Here is a 15,441-nt window from a genome sequence, read left to right on the forward strand (position 1 = left end):
TGCTCTTTTTTGTGACTGGTAGAAAAAAGAAGAGAGAAATAAATGGAATATAATGATATCCTAAATACCATCCTTCAAAGCAGATTCACAGGCTGTTTGATTTTCTAGATTTCAGATGGTTTCTTGGCTTTCATTTGCTTGTCGGTTTTCCTTCTAGAGGATTTTAAACCTGTATAAATATGAGCAAAAATAACCAAACCAGTCTAGTATGTTGGTATTTTTTTGTAGAATAGCTTCCCACTGGCAAAACATGTTCTTTAACATCAAGCTGTACTTATTAAAGTCACAAAGCCTCACATACTGTAGGGTTTATCACTAAAGACATACACAGAGTTCTTTAGAATATTATCCTGCTAGTGAACGAGAGTATTCTAATTATATTCTATATAAAAAGTCACAAACTTCATATTCACCAAAGGCAACTTTAGACATAGTCCTCCTAGACTTGAATTTAAGGGACAACTCCAAATTACAGAAGCTACATCTCTCCAAATTCTGTTTAAAATTCATTATATCTAATTACCAGAGGGATCTTGGACTAGGTGTTTCTGATGAAGCTATTGTACTTTGTGTCTAATAGAGTGAGCTCTACTTTAAATTTTATATCCTTGGTCACAATCTGGCTTCCTGATATATAAAAAGGACAGCACAACATGTTGTCAGAAGAGACCATAACCCACGCAAAGCAAGGATTTGCTGTTTTATTTGAAACCCTGTCAGTATGTGAAAGTCAAAAGAAAAATGAAGAGTACCTAGAAAACATTCTTATCTTTATCTCGATGAACTTGCTGAGGATTGGAAATAATAGAAACAAGATTTCCACATCCATGTGAGTGCCTTGGGGGAAAATAACACAGAAGAGGACCTACCTCTTTCATTGCACACAGTGGGGAAGGAAGTCCTGGAAGTCTTAACTCATTTTATTAGAAACCAACTGAAAATATGCCACTTCTTAGAATGAAATCCTAATACTTAGGAACTACTGTAATCCAAGAAAACAACTGAAACACTGCTGAAAACAACCTAAAAAGAAAATAGTGAAGGAACTCCAATTAGAATTCACAAAAAAAAGGTGTTACAAAAACATCACTAAGTCAAACATATGGGTTAACAGTTTCATCAAAATTAGGAAGATAAACAGCAGATAAGAAATTCTGTATTAACAAGCATTCACAAGAGAATATCAGGTTTATCTTGAGGTAGCATCATCCTATCTGCACACTAGTTGATATACAGCACCAACAAGCTGATAAAAATATTTTTACTGAGAACAAGGACAGGTCCTGGCAAGCCAGATTACATAATTAGTCAGCTGAACTGAGCCATTTCAAACCCTACACAGTAGCTACAAGATAATTCATTTACCTCTTGCAATAAACTGATATAGGGAACGTTTTAATAAAAGAGCAAAGAGATACTTGCAGATATTTCAAGCAGACACATGATGACGTGATAATGGCTGTGTCAGCCGCAGATGAAAGCAGACATTGAGGAAAATGATGACAAGGACACAAGGATTATATACTAAGTTCATTCTCAGAAGGCCCCATCCATGACAAAAACATTCAAATACATGGGACACATATAATCATCAAGCCATTTAAGAACATATGAAGCTGTAGCTGACATGAAAAGCCTCCCAGAAATGTGTAGAAGATCCTTGAGAACTTGCTGTACAGTACTGCACAGGTGAAACAGCTTTAACTGCTCCTCTAAAATTGTTTTGAGAGACCACAAATTTGCAACACTCATGAAAAAAAACCAATAAAATATTGCAGAGAATACAGACAACACTCTGACATGCCCCAGTACTCACATTTAATGTTCCTACTAAGCCAGTCACCACTCAAGCAAACAAGATCAAATATGATTTAGGAGCCTGTCTCCAAGTGGAAGCTTTGATTCATACGTCTTTTGTGCTCTGACAGAGAGAAAAGAAAATGATGCGCAAATTGAGAAGAGTCTACTAGCACTTGTATTTGCCACAATGATATTTCATAAATACTCATATGTGTTAGATCACACACAATGTAGATGATAATCTTAAAATATCTTGCAAGAACATTTAACTGCTATCTTAGATATTTCATTTTCAGAAATAGTTTTCAAATATCACATAACCCGGAAACTCTAATTGCAAATAAAATCATCCAGAATAATACAGGAATCAGAAAAAGTAATCTATGTCGTTGAGTCAATCCTTGTATTTATTTCAGATCTGGTCTACAAAGGTGCAAGATGGCCATTTTGAGAAACCCTGACATCAACCTTATTTGACTATGAAACCTATGATGACTTCATAATAAAATTTGCTGAAGTCTGATCATTTGTTGCTAACAATAAAAACTTTTTACAGAAATCACGTAAAACTATCAGAAAAACAAATGTTGAGATGGACAGATGGGCTGGTCTAATGTGACTCAGCGTACAGAACAATTTTTGCATGAGATCTTCATGGTCTCAAAAGGTCCTTATCTGTCCAATTACACAAAATAGCTGAAGGGGGGTTTTGTCTGGTTGGTTGGGGGGGTTTGTTTGTTTGTTTTTCACTTTGTTTTTACTCTGGCACATAAACACCCATTTAAGGATTATTTTTTTTCCACTTTCCAAAACTTTAGTCTCTCCCAGACGTTCTGCCATTGCTAAACGGAGTGTTCTGTCTTCAACACATGGCAGCCCAAAACAGGTATTGAGTGATCTCCTTCTGCAAGCAGAAAAATGCTTGACTTTTTGAATTATTTTAGAAGAAAATCACTCATGAATACTCCCAATCTAATGAAATGACTGAAAGACTGTTCAGATGGTACAACCTATGATTTGCAATGTGGCTGCATCAGGCAGCAGAAGTATTCTGGCTCTTTTAAAGCTGAGAAATTAAATAGGTAGGAAACTGTGTCCTACACAGTCACTGGTTGATAGGAGATTGAACAATGCTTTTGTCCCGTTACTCCTGTAACCCACTGACTCCAGAGAGCTCATGATGGGTTAAAGCACTTACAGTAAAGACTGCAATGATAATGTGACCAGACAGCAGAGATAGTCTTTTTCATCCTGAAGATTAAATACATGTGGAAACAATACATATAATTGACGGTTCTGAAGGTCACAGCTGAGTGGTGAAAGGTACACTTCTACAAACTGGCAGCTGATACTGGGACAAATTAGGACAGTGAGAAAAAGATGAGAAGTGCTTCTGTCTGAGGAATGAGATGATCACGTGAGTATCACAATAGAACATTAACAGAATCTGAAGAAAATCAAGAATTAGGTGTGCTTGCCAGTCTAATATGAATTGCTGGACATCTGGAGCTGTTTGGCTGTGTTTTCTCCTTTTGACTGACACAAAGAGCTATTAATCATAATGTTGTCTTAATTAATATAATAATCTCTTCTTGCCTCAGGTTAGATGGTGAAGATATTGAGAAGCTGTTTAACAGGAGGGTTTTTAGGAACATAGAAAGGAAATTCAGTACATTGTCCTACGTTTTCTTTAAAAATAGCTATGTGTAATCACCAGAACACTACTGTTGGGGGAAATGTCTCACATGATTTAGGTGCTGACTGAGTCTTCTGCACTGCAGTACTGTTAAAAGGTATTACTGCCTGCCATCTAATAGGGAGCTCTGGTCTAAACTTAAATAGCCTTAATGTCATTATGAGTTGCTCACACAGTGAAGGTATGACATTTAGAAGCAGACACTGTCTCTCTTTCTTTTTCTGTGTAACTGCTGGCAAGTCTGGAAACTGCTGCCATAGGGTGATACCACAATTACAAAAACAAATGACTTTATTCCTTCCTGAAGGACTTTATTAGCTTATTTAATAGTAGTTGTAGTACCATCTAATTGACAAGACACAGAGCTGTGATTCCAGACACCTGGGCTATGCTCCTTTCATTTGGGCTAACAGGATGGCTTTCCATCAGTGACAACAGCCCAGTACTTTCAGAAATGTTCTTTGCTGCCATATTCTCTACAGCATAATTTGGGATATTCTATGACCTTTAATTAATGAAAACAAAACTATATTTTCAAATACTTTGTAAGCAACTGGAAATACAAACTTTCCACAGCCAAGTAAAAGTAGTGGAGATGTCTTTAGAGGCATCTGTGGAGGTGGGGAAAGAGAAGAAGATGGAAGATAACATTAAAAAAACCAGCCAGGCAGGGAAGGAGGGTGAGAGCAGGGGAGGGAGGGCAGGAATGGGACAGTAGTCCAGGGTCTGTGGCAAACAGTAAAGAAGAATATTTAGAGGTGTCAGAGAAGTAAAGGTGTCTCCAGTGACAAGATCATTTGAATTTTAAAATAGGGTCTCTGTAGCCAGTTAGGTAAGGAGATGCCAAGGAAGGGGATGGGAAAGAGTTAAGGATGAAAGGAATTTTTTAGGATGGATCTACCTTCGAATATCATGAGCACTGGAAGACTAGCACAAGTTGCTGCCATTTTAAGCAGTAAGTGCGTGCTCTGTGCCAGTCAGCCATATTTTGAGATCAAATTCCTGTAAAAGCAGGTATTTAGGCCTGTATGGGGTATTATTGCACATTCACAGGAAGAATTCAAGTGATTCCTGCAAAGACAGAAAGCTCAGTTTTTGAGAGAGAGTAATTCTGCAAGAAGGTCTGATTTCTTAGACTGATTGACTTGGCATATAAGTGTGGGAAGAAAGTTATTTGTGACACCTGTATCTGGAAGTTGACAGTAACCCTGAGGTGATGGGCTCGCTTCAAAATTCATATATGATGTCAGTGCAGAGCTAGTGCACTAACTGGGGAAGCTGGTTACCCAGGTTGTCCCTGCAGACCAAGTTGTGGGAAATCAGCTTAGATGACAGTGTTTCATAGGACTTTTCATGTCTCTGTTAGGAAAGCAGATTGCCTCAGTTGAGCTGAGCATAGAGTCATGAAGTCCACATAATAGAATAGAAAAGACTATTTCAGTTGAAAGGGACCTACAACAATCATCTAGTCCAATGGCCTGACAAAAAGATGACACGTGTCGCTATTAAGGGCATTGTCCAAACACCTCTTAAACACTGACAGTGACAGGCATAGACCACCTCTCTGCAAACCTGTTGCAAGTGCATCAATGCTGAATACAGCAGGATGTTCTTACTTTCTGGCTATACTGTTTTGCTCTCTTGGCTACCCCCGACTCCTATTGAGCCTGCTGTCGCCCAGCACCCCCAGATCTCTTTCTGCAGGGCTGCTCTCTAGCCACTCCTCTCCCACTGTATACTTGTTTGTGCCCGACTTTCCTCTGCCCTAGAAAATATTCATGGCAGCGGTGGGATTCGAACCCACGTCTCCGGAGAGACTGGAGCCTTAATCCAGCGCCTTAGACCGCTCGGCCACACTACCCAGCTGCAAATGCTCTTTCCCTCTCCAGCAACTATAGCCTCCAGCCAAAATGCAACTCTGCAGGATGTTTTGAAACAAATAATTCCCATCCATGACTTAAATATACTAGGAAAAAGGACCAATAATGGCTCTTTCCATAGGTAGAGACAGACACTGCTTGCAGTGCACCACATATTTCTAGTCCCCTCGTTAGCTGTCAGAGAACATCAGCTGGAAAGTTCTAGAAATACCTCCTTGCCTATGAACCCATGATCCCTTCCCAAGAAAAGAAGGGCGATGGTATATTTTGGGGAGGAATGTGTGTTGACTTTGCATTCAACTTTATATTTTCAAATTTTTGGAGTGTAGTGAGAATGGGGCAATGAAACATCTGTCCCTTCATGCAAAAACATGAGGCTACAAATACATATTGACCTGGTAGAAGGTCAACTGCAACAGCTATAAGATGTTGTCCCCTGGATTTGAGTACCATCTACAGAAAAGAGTGGGACCAAATGATCAGAAATATATTTTTTTTCTAGTGTTAACCTCTATTATTCTATGTAATCTACCAGAGTCTGCCAATTATGTCCTCACATGTTTTTGTTAAACTTCCTTAGGCTATCTCAACTTCTAAGTGCATGCATTTATCCATATATCTGCTTATCCAAATTAGAGGATACATATTGAAATATTTTCCACCCTTGTTCGTGCATCTGTCACCGTACATACAGTGGCTTGAATAGCAGCAGTATTTAAAAGATGTTAATGAAAAGTAAAGGAAGAAAATAATTGGTATTATCTAAGGCAAGGTAGAACTGCAAATGACAGGGAAGGACTGTTTTCAAGGACACAAGTGATTAGGGCAGATCATGTAGGCTAATTTTGATTTCAAGGCCACAACTTTGACCCACTGACTGGGATTTCCCACAGAAGCATTCAGTCTGCTTTGTTGACATTGAGATATGAGGAATCTACCATTGCCTTCACGCTTTGCTTTGGTGGATACTTACCCTGCATGCAAAAAAAAATGTGTCTGATAAGTAATTTCATTTTGTCTGCCTGAATTCTTACATCTTTTGTTTCCATAGTGTTGTTTGTTGCTAGATTAAACAGTTCTTTAATATCCTCTCCTTTCTCCCTGTGAAGGTAGTAAGAAAATATGATCTAGATAACCCCTCAGTCCTCTTTTTGTTGAGATAAATACATTGATCTCTTAAAGGCTCTGTTAACATTAAATATTCTTTGTGTTTCTGAAGGTTTCTGACATTCTACAATTTTCCAACATTTTTCTTCCATTGTAAAATATGGTATTGGAACTGTAGTACTCTAGTATTTGTGTAGTATTCCCCTATAGTTCTCTTCCTATACCTGTAGGAAGAGGTGAAAACATCTTCCTACTTGCTACTTCCTCTACATGCAGCCAAGGATCACTATAGCTCTTTTTTGCCATTTGTAGTTCCTTCCGAGCATTTCTTTAGGAACTCTTGCCAAATTGTTTGCCCACATCAGCCTCCCCAAATCAATTGTTGCAGTACAATTTCTTAATTTTTTTCTTATACATTCCAGAATTCTTTTACTTCTTGTATGAATCACAACACCCATCAAAAAGTGTTTTAATTCTATTTTGAATGAAACTTTATTTTCTAGAAATGTAATCTTTACATAAACATCTGCAAGAAAAAAAAAAAATTCTGTCTTTCATTCTTTTACCACATAGAGTTCTTGGAGAGACTGTTGCTGGAGACCCAAAGTTCCGATGGCCTTGGAGAGATTTCTATTTAAATAGTAAAATTTGGGGGGCAATGGTCATTTTACTTGTGTGTTCCTTTAATTACTGGTGCCACAGGAAAGATATTTATTACAACAGTGTATCTAGAACTCTACAGAATATAGAGAAGTGTGTGCTCTCAAAATTTACTTTGATCATCTCAAGGTTTTTGCAGCATTGTATTTATCTTGAATTGCCTTGACTGACAAGACATCATTGTTTTTATGTTCTTAGAGCAGTAACAATGAAGACACTCAGAAATGGCATTAGAATTCCAATCGGGGTTTCTTCCAATACTATTCAGTGTAAGTAGTTGAAACAGAACATGTATTTTTATATACTCTGTAGCATTTCTTCCAAGGGGCAACTTTCTATTCACTTATTATTGTGTAGGTTATAAATTGTAGTCTGCATTTCTTCTATCAAAATGCACAGCTAGTGATATTTAACCGTAAAGAAATATATCCTTAGGCAATGAATATAGTCAGAAATTACTAGATGAATTTAACCAAGAAAAGAACGATCCCATATTGATGTAGTGCATAAATTTTCATGTGTGGGACAATGGCCCCCATTTATTAACATTTTATCTCCATATTGAAATGCCTGACCTTGCTTCAGCAGTTTTATGGCTAGCAAGATCTCTGGAAGTTCAATTTTTCCCTCTAGAAAAAGAAAACAGCTATGTTGATGGGAATAGATACAACTCAGATATAATTTTTCTGTTTTTCTTCAGATGTAGCAAAAAGATGAATACCCCTATAGCATAACAATTCAGATAATAAAAAAACCAACTGTCATAAAAGTGGGGAGAGGAAATGCTTTGAAATAGATATCCATATTATGCACAAGTGAAACACTGAAAGTAATTTTTTAGTTATGTGGATGCTTAAAGTCATAGGTAAAGATTGCCTAATATTCATCTACATTTCTCAGAACAGCTGGGCAGGTATGCAGTAAAACTTTTGGACAACCAGTGCTACTGCAGGTGAAACTGAGAAATCTAAGTTCAGGAAAAAAATCAAGAAAAGTAAGCCTCAAGTCCTTAAAATCTTGAAATGCTTAATATTTGAGGCAATTATTTGTCAATATCAACTCCCAGAATGTTTAATCTATTTTAAATTGGAAATATCACTGAATTAAAGACCAAATAACTGTGAAAGCAAGGGTAAGAACTGCCAGAAACCCATCCCCAGGGAGGTACGGTGTACTTCAGGGCTGGAAGTGGTGCCAGGACTCTGCCAGACTGAATCTTGGTCCTAGAGGAATGTAACTTCACCTCTCGGGAGATACCTAAGCTCTGCTGGAAAGACAGTCTCAGATGCTCTTTGCCAATTCAGATGAGCTGTATGTCAGAGCTTTACTGTCCCGCATATGATGTATCTAGAGCATTGATGCCTAGTTTAGCATGCTATGAATTGCTCTCCCAGAACTGGGTGCCTGACTTCTGAAGCATCATATGTCTGCCTACAGGTTTTGAAAACCACACAGGCACTTAAAAATAATAAAACAACAAAACCTAAACCAAAACAAAAGATAACAATATCAAAAAGCTGCTAGTCCCAGCATTACATAGAAAGGAAAATAAATTTGGTATTTTGTCTGAAAACTCAGAGCAACTACTCTTTACTGGGGAAGTAAAGCTCTATTTTTATATAGAAAGTTTATTTAGCATCACCACCTGACAGAAGGACTCTCCAGCAGGGACTAGTCTTCTTTTTTCCCTCCTGTTTGACAGACCCACATAGTTTTAAAAGAAGTCTGAGACAGTGAGAGGTGAGTATTCTTTCAGGATGAAGCAGAGGGCCAGTTTCCAGGCAAGCTAGTATAGAGGCAACTTTATAAGTCAAGCCATGACAGATTAATCAATGGGATTTGTTTTGAAGTGATCTGTGTTAAAAAATAGAGGAATAGACTGGTTTTATTTCTGCACAGTGAAAATACATCTGAAAGGATGCAGAATTGTGTACTCCGAGCATCACAATTTTCCTTTGGACTTGCTCCTTCCAATGACTGCTTTCTTTAAACGGAAGCAAAAGATGTAACTGTTTAAGGATCCTTAAAACCTCTGTTTGATACACAAATGTAAGACTTTTATTAGTCCTGAGACTGCCACTGGGAGTCATAATCTATATAATCCTATTGATGATAGACTGTTAGCCAAAATAAATCAGCTTACTTGGTCTTAAAAATTCAGAATTTTATAGAGTGTGAGAGACTGCCTATGAGGCAGAAGCAGTAGGCCAGGACAAGAACATAGAAATGTCATTGCATAGGGAGAGGGAAGAAAGAACATGATTCACAAGAACTGCAAGTGCCTGAAAATTACACTTCCAGAAGCTACCATCTGGGTATTAGCATTCCCCTGACCTGGTAAGATTAATTCCAGAGATAGCCTCCACTGAAGGAAAAGCTAGATAGACTAGGACTCTTCAGCACGAAAAACAGGTGTGGGAACTCTACACAATCATGAATAGCACTCAACAGGTGAACAAAGTATGAAGTTCCGACTTGAGAAAGCAAACAAATTAAACTAAGTGGCAGCTTCAAAATAAGCAAGAAGAGACACTCCTTCACACGATAATAACTAAATAATGGAATTATTTTCCGTGTGATGCTTGCTTACCAAAAGATTACATGGCTTCAGAAAGGAGTTAGATAAATTGATAGAAGAAAGATAATTCAGGATTCTTAAACCCAAAGACATTATCTTCAGTATGTGTAAATTTGAACCACAAAATGTTGCAGTTTGAGAAAATATCCATAAATGCTTGTGTTCCTATATTCATAGAAACATAGAATGGTTTGGGTTGGAAGGAACCTTTAAAGGTCATCTAGTCCAAGCCCCCTGCAATAAGCAGAGACATCTTCAACTAGATCAGGTTGCTCAGAACCCCATCCAACCTGACCTTGAATGTTTCCAGGGATGGGGCATCTACCACCTCTCTGGGCAACCTTTTCCAGTGTTTCACCACCTTCATCATAAAAAATTTCTTCCTTACATCTAGTCTGAAGCTACCCCCTTTTAGTTACCATTACCCCTTGTCCTATCGCAACAGGCCCTTCTAAAAAGACTGTTCCCATCTTTCTTATAAGCCCGCTTTAAGTATTGAAAGGCAGCAATAAGGTCTTCCCGGAGCCTTCTCTTCTCCAGGCTGAACAACCCCAACTCTCTTACCCTCTCCTCATAGGATATGAGTTACATGCCTCTGATCATTTTTGTGGCCCTCCTCTGGACCTGCTCCAACAGATCTGTGTCTTGCTAGACATTCATTATTAGCTGCTGTCAGAAGGAGTGCTAATCATTACCTCTGCAAGGCTTAGTTACTCTGTCTTGGTTTGTTGTATGGACTAAACAGGATGTGAAGTGTTGAGAAGGATGGAAGATCTGTACTAGGTTTTAAGGCATTCAGAGAGTATTAAAAGCATCTGATCTGAACTATGCAGAACATAAGACAGTTTTACAGTGTGTAATACCAGTGTCTAGCCCACAACTTAATTAAAATGGAGCATCTAAAAACATCTAAGATGGATAAGAGATTTCAAGTGCTGGATGTTTCTTGAAGAAGCAACGACAGGCCAATTCAGCACACTTTCTTCATGGAATTCAGCCCTCACTTGGTAGCTTGTTCTCTGAGGAACATAGCTAAATTTGCTAGTCTTGAAACACTGCCATGAGAGCAAGGTTTAAACAGAGCTAACTATCCATTTGCTCACAAAAAAAAATCCATCTTGCAGATGCCATCTGCATAGATACAAACATGGACAGATCTCAGCTTGCTTATTTTGATGCCAATGTTCTTCTGAAGTTGATCCATTGAAATGCATTGGCAGACGGGCTGCTCAAAATAAGAGTATATCCTGTGAACAAAAGCATATTGAGACTGTTAATAAGATTATTTTGAAAAGAAATGGTAATATGGTAGAATTAAATTGTGATATAAATTATACTCTTAATGAGAAGTAAGGTAAGCTGCAGTTGCTTTGGGATTTTAAATATAGCATGAGTAAAAATTAATAGAAACCTGACAAAGAGAAGTTACACTGATAATACACTTTACAGATATTTAGAGGATTGAAAGGTATTGTAAGGCTTTCAACAATAGATTTCAGATTGTTGCATTTTTCATTTTGTCTGTGTCATTTAATTTTGATTCCTGGTTGATGAGTGAGTATTTTCCAAACAAGCTATTGGGTCATTTTTCCTCCCCCCACCCCCAACAGAAATCAGATCACAATTTTCTCTGCTTCTTTGTTTTTCAAATTTGCTCTCAGTGTCTTCAAAAACCTTAGGGGTTTTTTTGCATGGAATGTAACTTTTCCACAAATCAAGCTCTCTTGTTTGTGGTGAGTGCCCAGGTAAGTTGCATGCTGCATTTCTTTTCCCATATTTGAATGATCACAGTTATTAATGTAGAGGGGAAAAAAAACCAACAACCTGGCAGTTTATGTGGCTGAACATCCTTTCTCTAGACATCATCCTAAATGGGAATTTCAAAGACTATTTAAATAACAACAAGAAGCAGCTGATATTCAGAAGCTGATGTTCCTAAGCCATAAGACTATTACAAGTAGTACACTGTCTTACACAAAAGATCAGCCTAGGCCAGTACCCAGCTTCTAACTGCAGGCAGTAGGAGATCCTTGGGAAAAGGGAACAGGGCAAGCCTATGTGATACTTATATTCTCCCTCAGATGTTCTTCTAGTCTTCAGTCCTTTGCTGCTCTTGAGCCAGAAGTTTTTTCCAGGTAGGTAGTGACCTTCTTCTTTTACTGCTTCCCTTTGAACCTATGTAAACTTTTAGCATGTTTAAGATCTTCTGCCAAAGACCTAGAATGAAGTATATAGTAGAATATTTTCATCATTTATCTCCTATCCTATTTTTATATATCAGTTCTTCTTCTTGCTCAGTTTGAGGGTAGAAACTAAGGGGAAATGGCCACAGAATGAATATTCACATATGTAAATATAAAATAAAGCTTACATGAATATTAATTTCTGTGATTTTCACATTTGTTTGCTGTTAACATTTTCTCCACTGACATCCAATAAGTCAACATTGGTAAACTAATGCAGAAAGAAGATGTGCGTGGATGCTCAATCTTGAGCTGCTTCCACTAGTAAGTATATAATTCCACTGACTGGAATTAACCATGGCCCTTCCAGTATGAAAGAGAAATTTGCAATCTGGCCTTCACTAAGACACCATTCACAGAATAAAATGCTGTTCTTACCACTTTAATAATTATTAAATTGGAAAGGTGGTGGGATCAATTAAATTAATAATTATATATAGAATAATATCACCTACTTAATCTCTTAAGCAGCATTTTGATAAACTGATTTAGGGAAAAAATGCAAATGGCTCTGTTGGCACTGCAGGCAAATGACTAGGGCACGCACTTGTCCCTGGCCTTAGGCTGAGCTAACTGGCTTGGGCATGAAGAACTACTGGATGTGAAACTGCTGGACATAACAAATAACCTAGCAACATGCTGACACAAGTTACAGTTAGTGCCACAAGGGCTGGCTGGATTTCACAGGTCAAAAGGAGAGACAGTCAAACTGCACAGGTACTTGGAGGGAAGGATGGGGGAACTTTCAGAGAGTGCAGTGTTGCAATACCAGCTGTGGCTAGGTAACTGTACCAGCAAAACCATATAAGGGTGAGATTACCTAGGTAATATTGTCAGAAATACTGAATTTGGGTACTCTTGTAGCACAGCTGGGACAAATAAGGAAAAAGTATTTAGGGCTGGATGTTTATTTGGGAGGAGAAAAGGGCAGAGAAAGAGAAGTAAACAACAGTGAAAAGGGGAGTCAAGAGACGGAAAAAAGGGACAACAGAGCGTGTAACCACATGACCGGTGTTGTCCGAGGGTACCTGTGCTTGATCGCCACAGATAGAGCAGGACAATAAACCAGATTTGTTGTTATGACCATATCACATGAATCAAACCTGCCCTTGCTATCCAGAGGATGGGGCTGGGAGTAGGGTGAGGGATTTCCCTGACTGCTGAGGGAACACCCTGAGAGACAGTCAAATGTCCAGTTACCACTGTGTCAGTGCCCATTCCAGGTCTCATGGCATCAGCAGCTACTCATTGCTTTGGCTTTTACCTTGGCTGCATTGCCAAGGTGAAAATTAAAGGAGAGAAGAACAGCCCCCAACATCTGCCCAGTTAACCATTTAGCCCAGTTTCTCATCTGACAGTGACCACTGACACCAAAGAGAGAAATAGTGTAAGAACAGGTCAAGATAAAGTACTGTCTCCTCCGGTAGGCCCTCTCTTCCATTTATAACCCTACCTGAAGATTACATCTGCATTTCAGCTCTTAGTAAACCCATTTATTTATTTGCTGTCCATCACATTCTGTGACCAGGAATCTGGAAGCTCAGCTCTACATTGCACAAAAATTATCTTGACTTGCACAAGTTCATTATCTTGACTACTTCTTTTATAAATTGGAAGGGAAATTTGATTTTTACTTCATGAGGATCACATTATATGGTAAACTTTACACTTATTCACATTTTGATTGTATTTGAAAACCTTTTTTTAGAAACAAGAAAGAGATGCCGTGGTATAGTTCAGAAGCATCATGCATGGAGCAATGCACTGCAGCCCATATTTGGCTCCTAAAAATCTAGGCCCCTTGTTATCCTCCAAAGTCTGTAAAGAATGAGGAAACTACTCGTTAAAATATCAGTAGGAAATAACTTAACATTGTTTAATGTAATGTGTTAAAGAGGAAATTTAATTTATCTATTTTTATATAAAGAATGAGGACTGGTTACTATTTTGAACATAAATTAAAGCCCAGAAGACTAATATGAAAAAAATGAATTCATTTCTAAGACTGAACAAAAGTATTATGTATCAGACTCCTTTTTTAAACATAAAACAGACTAAAAATATGAATACATGGTATTAGTCAATGAACTGATTTCTCATACATGTTCAGCTTCTGGAATGATGGGAGTGGAAAGTGTATAAATGCTACTAAAATGCCATTCTGTCTCTACTTGTTCCCACAGTCTCAAAAGCAAATAAATCTTGTTGCAATGTTGCAGCAGGTGAAATGAGAAAAACTGAGTTGTATTTACAACAAAACATTCCACAGAATTCAACCAGCTGGTTCGCCAATTTATCTGAAAAGTAGAACTACAAAAATAGCAGAATATCTGGTATGCAATCATTATTACTGTCTGGCAGCCTTAAATCAGAAGAATAGAAGTCCATCTAAATCATTGAGTATAAATATATTTTTAAAAATCACAATCTCCCCCCCCATACCAAACCCTGCTATTTACTAAGCTGTATTTAAAAAAAAAAAAAAAAAAAGTTGTGGAAATGAAAGTCAAAGAAGGTTTAATTTTGCCTTCTTGACATAAAATATGAACTTTAAACAAGACTTATGTGAAGCTCATCTATGCACAGGAGTCTAGCTTACAACTAAAACCAGAAAAAGATATTTCAAAATATCATTTAAAATATTTCTCTCAGTTGAAAAGAATGATCATAGGTCTTCCCATGGCAGAAGAGCCAGTGACAAAAGGGAAGTGTCGGTAATGAAGTACTGAATGGAGGTTTGTCATCATCAAAAATTAGAACTATGGTAAAAATGGGAAAATATTTCAAGGAAATGTTCTTCATATAAGTAAGATCAGCATTATTAAGATTTAATAGCTGGACATTAAACAAGGTGGTAAGGAGAAAGACTGACATCTTCTGTTAAATCCTAACTAATCTTTCACATACTAAAAGACAATGAGACAGAAAGCAGACTTGTATCGCAGAGAAAGAAGGGTGTGAAATGGGGCACTGTACTGAAATAGCATAGCTTATGGTGAAATAAACCAAATTAGTGTTATTAAGTGAATATGATGAACTAGCATGCACACAAGTCAGATGACTCTTATGGCAAGGAAATAGATAGGTAAATGAAATTAAAGTGCAGAGACATGAACCAAAGCATCCAGAGCCTTAAGTCAGCACTTACATTTGAAACATGCAAAATTGAAAGTAACTGAAGCTGCACAATCTTATTGGAGAGGCTCCATAGCATGTGTCAAAAATCTGGAAAAGCTCTGTGATCTGCTTCAGTATTTTGGATTCAGGATATGACCAGATTTATTCCTACGAGGATGGGAGATGCTTTAAGAAAAGATAGGCTGGATCTTAGAAAAGCATTGTAGTTTTGATAGAATAAAGTGCTGGCAGGAGGACAGAATAGAAACTACGGTGGACATTTGCCACCTCTACTCACTGTTATATCTAATTATGTATAAAAAATGCAAAACTGTTAACTGATGTATTTAGAAATAATCT

General features: G+C 37.7%; 1 non-coding gene across 1 annotated transcript; it reads right to left on the minus strand.

Annotated features, from left to right (window-relative positions):
* Window positions 1–5,275: 5,275 nt before the first annotated feature.
* Window positions 5,276–5,357, minus strand: TRNAL-AAG (transfer RNA leucine (anticodon AAG)). Its single transcript has one exon. It is a non-coding gene; the product is annotated as a tRNA-Leu (tRNA).
* Between the last annotated feature and the right edge of the window lie 10,084 nt (window positions 5,358–15,441).

This window comes from Haliaeetus albicilla, chromosome 14 (genome assembly GCF_947461875.1).
Source record: "Haliaeetus albicilla chromosome 14, bHalAlb1.1, whole genome shotgun sequence".
Lineage (NCBI taxonomy): Eukaryota > Metazoa > Chordata > Aves > Accipitriformes > Accipitridae > Haliaeetus > Haliaeetus albicilla.